This window comes from Rhinoderma darwinii, unplaced genomic scaffold (assembly GCF_050947455.1).
Source record: "Rhinoderma darwinii isolate aRhiDar2 unplaced genomic scaffold, aRhiDar2.hap1 Scaffold_670, whole genome shotgun sequence".
Lineage (NCBI taxonomy): Eukaryota > Metazoa > Chordata > Amphibia > Anura > Rhinodermatidae > Rhinoderma > Rhinoderma darwinii.
In genome coordinates, this window is record NW_027464228.1 from 82,262 (window position 1) to 89,198 (window position 6,937).

Below are 6,937 nucleotides of genomic sequence, written 5' to 3' on the forward strand. Positions count from 1 at the left end.
GTGGATCTTAAAATACGCATTGCAGGTCAATTTCTGTGCCGAAAAAAACCGCAGCGTGTACATGACATTTCTTGAGCTCTCCTACACCTCGCCGTTACCGTATTACGCTGCGGTTCTGCCGCACACAATATGCATCATGTGCATTAAGCCTAAGGGGATGTCCACGCTTAACAAAATACGCAGCTGTTTTCAAGCCAAAACCGCTCCTGATTTTCAGCCGTTTTTTAAGCAACTTGCGTTTTTTGCGGAGTCCATGAAAAACAGCTGCAAAAGCATCGCAAGAAGTGACATGAACATTTTTACGAGGCGTTTTTTTTACACGCCGTTATTTGAAAATGAAGCGTAAAATAACGCCCCGTCGGAACAGAACGCCATATTTCCCATTTAATTCCAATGGGCTGATGTTTGTAGCCGTTCCGCTTCCCATTTTTCAGCCGTTTTTGGGATGTTTAGGCCGGGTTCACACACACTATTTACGCACCTAATTCCGGCGTTTTAGCCACGAATTACGTCTGAAAATGCGGCTCAATAGCATCGGCAAACATCTGCCCATTCATATGAATGGGTCTTACGATGTTCAGTGCCGACGGTCATTTTTTTTACGCCCCTTTGTCAAAAGGCGGCGCGTAAAAAAGACGGCCGCGTCAAAGAAGTGCCTGTCACTTCTTCAGACGTAAATGGAGCCGTTCTCCACTGACTCCATGGAAAAACAGCTCCATTTACGTCCGTAATGGACGCAGCGAAAAGCGCCTCAACATGCCTCAAAATTACGGAGCGAAAACAGCCCCGTAATGTCAGCCGTAACGGACGCTGCTGTGTGAACATACACTTACAGCCCGATAAACAGCTGAAAATAGTTTAGCTCAACCACATGTGTTCTGTGCACGCACGCACACACACACACACACGCACGGACGCACACGGACACACGCACACGCACGCACACACACGCATACGTACACACGCGCACGCACACACGCACGCCACACACAAACGCTCACACACAAGGACACGCACACACGCACGGACATGCACACACGCATGCACACACGCACACACACGCACGCACACACGCACGGACACACGCACACGCGCACGTACACACACACGCGCATGCACACACGCACGCCACACACAAACGCGCACACACAAGGACACGCACGCATGCACGGACACATGCACACACGCGCACACACGCACACACACGCACGCATCCACACGGACACATGCACACACACACACGCACGTACACGCACACACGCATGCCACACACAAACGTGCACACACACGCACACGCACGGACACACGCACGCACACACACACACGCACACACACACGGACACACACACGCACACGCACGCCACACACAAACGCGCACACACACGGACACGCACGCACGGACACGCAAATTTCCAATGACTTTTTCTTAGAAGTGATTTTGTATTTTTCAGATATAGCTGCTTTGTATCCTGTATACAGAGCAGCTGTATTCTGCACTGAGACTTGAATCCGTCAGGTCAGCGAGGCGGACGGGTTCAGTGTCAGCGGGTCCTGCTCAATCTAAAAAACTCATTATTATTTTTAAATAAATATTTAGAACTTTTCACCAATCACAGCGATACGGTTTTAAAAAAAGAATAAATAAAAGACGTTTTCACAAGGTGTACATAGAAGATAAGCCGTGCACGTGCGGCGCAGATCCTGGGGCACCGCACTTTGTTATTTCCTCCTGTTATTTACATATCGGTGCCGTTATATTTGGCACCAGATATTGAAATAACCCCCTGAACAGTCAATGGGGCGTGTAATTGGCGGCTTTTTAAAAAGGGAGGCGATTTCAGGCGTTTTTCGCCACGGTTTCCGAAATGGTTTACAAGCAAAAAAAAAAACCTGTGTGAACAGGGCCTTAATAAAAACAGCACATTGTGATCCGGAACCTCCGGGTGATCCAGTTCTGGCGGGTAACATGGCCAATGCAGGACAGGATTTGGACTGTACAGAAGAACCACCACGTGACTGCTTTGTAAACCAGAGACCGCGCGGCATAGACAGTTCACAAGGTAAAGCCCAGTTTGCCGCGTTAGAACCTGCAGGGGTCGCACCGCAAACAAATCACTCTTTTTTGCTACGATCGCGGCAAATCCTTGTAGTTTTGCAACGAATTGAGGAAAATCTGGGCAGAATAGCGCGATCGCGGCAAAAAAAAAAACAGCGATTTTCGTCAATTCGCTGCAAAATGGCGCGGTTTTCCAGCAATCGCAACTTGAATGCCCCTATTGCCGTTACAAAATAGTGTATTCCTAGCTGTGCCATCATAAACCTTCCACCATATAAAAGTATAAATCGCTGGTGTAAATATGGCAGCCGTAACAGCCGCACTGTGTGCACGTGGAGCGGATTATACACATACAACTCTCATTATAAGGCGCTATTCACAAGGGTCACTTCTCAGAACGGCTTCTAGTGCGTCTAGTCTAAGGCTTCGTACACACCTGGTCGCGGCTTCCACAAAGAAACAACCAGCGAGTCCATAAAGCAGCGGTATTTACCATGAGATGGCCACGCCCCCTCCCAAGCCAGAATTACAGCACCCTTTCAATGCTGAACACATTTTTAGCCTGTGTTCACACTGAGTTTTTTTTGCAGGAGGAAAATTCTGCCTCAAAATTCCGTTTGGGATTTTGAGGCAGATTTTGACCTTCCTGCACGGCGTTTTCCAAGTTTTTCGCTCGCGCACATTGAGTGCTACGGGCAAAAAACTCAGCGAAATACGCTTCATCTGCCTCCCATTGACGTCAATGGGAGGTCAAAGGCGTAACCGCGCGAAGATTGGGCATGTCCCTTCTTTCTCCCGCGAGGCGGTCTTACCGCTCGCGGGAGAAAACCGCACCCACCTCTCATTGAAATCAATGGGAGTCATTTTCGGCCGGTTTTTGACAAGTTTTGCGGCGCAGTTTCCGCGCCAAAAAGCTCGTCAAAATACTCTGTGTGAACAGAGCCTTAAACTCATGCATTACGTGCGGATTTGCCGCGCATAATCCACAGTGTTAATTAAGTAAATGAGATTTCAAGTAATATTATCTACACATTGCGAAATTGTACCGCACGTAAATTGACCTGTGGTGCGTATTTTAAAATCTGCGGCATGTCAATTGATCTTGTGTTTCCGCCTGCGAATTGTATCTGACAAATTTAATAGAAACATCGCCCCAAAAATCCGCAGCATTAGGGCATGACCACACATGGCGGAATTCCTCCGCAACTGTCCGCATCAATGCCGCACAGAATCTGCGTTGCAGATTCTGCAGCGGATCTGCACAAAATGTGCAGAAAATTGATGCGGACTGGCCGCTGCGGACTGCAGGAAAAGTGCTTCTCTTCTCCCTATTCAGTGCAGGATAGAGAGAAGGGACAGCACTTTCCCTAGTGAAAGTCAAAGAATTTCATACTTACCGCCCGTTGTCTTGGTGACGCGTCCCTCTTTCGGCATCCGGCCCGACCTCCCTGGATGACGCTCCAGTCCATGTGACCGCTGCAGCCTGTGCTTGGCCTGTGATTGGCTGCAGCCGTCACTTACACTGAAACGTCATCCTGGGAGGCCGGACTGTAGACAGACGCAGGGAGTTCTCGGTAAGTATGAACTTATATTTTTTTTTACAGATACATGTATATTGAGATCGGTAGTCACTGTCCCGGGTGCAGAAACAGTTACTGCCGATCGCGTAACTCTTTCAGCACCCTGGACAGTGACTATTTACAGACGTCTCCTAGCAACGCTCCCGTCATTACGGGAGCCCCATTGACTTCCTCAGTCTGGCTGTAGACCTAGAAATACATAGGTCCAGCCAGAATGAAGAAATGTCATGGTAGTAAAAACAATACGCTCCGCAGCACACATAAGATCTGCGGACTTCATTGCGGAATTTTGACTCTCCATTGAAGTCAATGGAGAAATTCCGCCATGAGTCCGCAACCAGTCCGCCACTGCTCCGCAACAGACAGAGCATGCTGCGGACACCACATTCCGCTCCGCAGCCTATGCTCCGCAGCGGAATTGTACGCATCGTGTAAACGAACACTGCTAAATTAAAGTGAAAGTCAATGGAGAAACGGCTCCGCTGCGGATTAACGCTGCGGAGTGTCCGCAGCGGAATTTAAGTGAAATTCCGCTATGTGTGAACCCGCCCTTAGGGTATGTTCACACGACAGCTTCCGTTACGGATGAAATTACGGAGCGGTTTTCAGGAGAAAACGGCTCCACAATTTCAGACGTAATGGCAAGTGCAGGCGCTTTTCGCTGCGTCCATTACGGACGTAATTGGAGCTGTTTTTCCATGGAAAACGGCTCCAATTACGTCTCAAGAGGTGACAGGCACTTCTTTGACGTGGGCGACTTTTTTACGCGCCGTCTTTTGGGAGCGGCGCGTAAAAAAACATGACCGTCGGCACAGAACATCGTAAGACCCAATCAAATGAATGGGCAGATGTGTGCCGACAGTTTAAAGCCGTATTTTCGGACGTAATTCGAGGCTACAACGCCAGAATTACGTCCGTAAATAGGGTGTGTGAACCCGGCCTCAGGGCTTGTCCACACATAGTGGAATTGCTGAAGAAAAATGTCTGCAGCATTTCCATTAAAACTAGCAGACATTCTGCTGTGGAAAAAGCGCGCCATTTCCTGCGTTTTTGACTTTTTCAATGACATGCGCCGTTCTCACACAGACGGCGTACGCTGCAGAGAATGGAACGGCTCCCACTCACACAGACGGCGTACGCTGCAGAGAATGGAACGGCTCCCGCTCTCACACAGACGGCGTACGCTGCAGAGATTGGAACGGCTCTCGTTCTCACACAGACGGCGTACGCTGCAGAGAATGGAACGGCTCCCGCTCTCACACAGACGGCGTACGCTGCAGAGATTGGAACGGCTCTCGTTCTCACACAGACGGCGTACGCTGCAGAGAATGGAACGGCTCCCGTTCTCACACAGACGGCGTACGCTGCAGAAAATGGAACGGCTCCCGTTCTCACACAGACGGCGTAAGCTGCAGAGAATGGAACGGCTCCCGTTCTCACACAGACGGCGTACGCTGCAGAGAATGGAACGGCTCTCGTTCTCACACAGACGGCGTACGCTGCAGAGAATGAAACGGCTCCCGCTCTCACACAGACGTCGTACGCTGCAGAGAATGGAACGGCTCCCGCTCACACAGACGGCGTACGCTGCAGAGAATGGAACGGCTCCCGCTCACACAGACGGCGTACGCGTCAGAGAATGGAACGGCTCCCGCTCTCACACAGACGGCGTACGCTGCAGAGAATGGAACGGCTCTCGTTCTCACACAGACGGCGTACGCTGCAGAGAATGGAACGGCTCCCACTCACACAGACGGCGTACGCTGCAGAGAATGGAACGGCTCCCGCTCTCACACAGACGGCGTACGCTGCAGAGAATGGAACGGCTCTCGTTCTCACACAGACGGCGTACGCTGCAGAGAATGGAACGGCTCCCGTTCTCACACAGACGGTGTACGCTGCAGAGAATGGAACGGCTCCCGTTCTCACACAGACGGTGTATGCTGCAGAGAATGGAACGGCTCCCGCTCTCACACAGACGGCGTACGCTGCAGAGAATGGAACGGCTCTCTTTCTCACATAGACGGCGTAAGTTGCAGAGAATGGAACGGCTCCCGTTCTCACACAGACGGCGTACGCTGCAGAGAATGGAACGGCTCTCGTTCTCACACAGACGGCGTACGCTGCAGAGAATGGAACGGCTCCCGCTCTCACACAGACGGCGTACGCTGCAGAGAATGGAACGGCTCCCGCTCACACAGACGGCGTACGCTGCAGAGAAGGGAACGGCTCCCGTTCTCACACAGACGGCGTACGCTGCAGAGAATGGAACGGCTCCCGCTCACACAGACGGCGTACGCGTCAGAGAATGGAACGGCTCCCGCTCTCACACAGACGGCGTACGCTGCAGAGAATGGAACGGCTCTCGTTCTCACACAGACGGCGTACGCTGCAGAGAATGGAACGGCCCCCACTCACACAGACGGCGTACGCTGCAGAGAATGGAACGGCTCCCGCTCTCACACAGACTGCGTACGCTGCAGAGAATGGAACGGCTCTCTTTCTCACATAGACGGCGTATGCTGCAGAGAATGGAACGGCTCCCGTTCTCACACAGACGGCGTACGCTGCAGAGAATGGAACGGCTCCCGTTCTCACACAGACGGCGTACGCTGCAGAGAATGGAACGGCTCTCGTTCTCACACAGACGGCGTATGCTGCAGAGAATGGAACGGCTCCCGCTCTCACACAGACGGCGTACGCTGCAGAGAATGGAACGGCTCCCGCTCACACAGACGGCGTACGCTGCAGAGAATGGAGCGGCTCCCGTTCTCACACAGACGGCGTACGCTGCAGAGAATGGAACGGCTCCCGTTCTCACACAGACGGCGTACGCTGCAGAGAATGGAACAGCTCCCGTTCTCACACAGACGGCGTACGCTGCAGAGAATGGAATGGCTCCCGCTCTCACACAGACGGTGTATGCTGCAGAGAATGGAACGGCTCCCGTTCTCACACAGACGGCGTACGCTGCAGAGAATGGAACGGCTCCCGCTCTCACACAGACGGCGTAAGCTGCAGAAAATGGAACGGCTCCCGCTCGCATTCTCTATGGGGATGTATGTGCCGGATTCCATCTCTGTGTGCGTCGTTAATCGACACATACAGAGGTGAAAAAAAAATGGCAGCCGCCATAGTGAAGTAAAAGTAGGAAGAAAGTAAAAAGTAGAACGTGAGAACACAAAGAAATATAATTTATGTTCGTATCATATTAAAAGCAATATGAGAAAAAAATTCATGATGCCTTCCCTTTAAGCAGCTCACGTTTTTCACGACTCTTTTTCTATAGAGTCAATAAAAA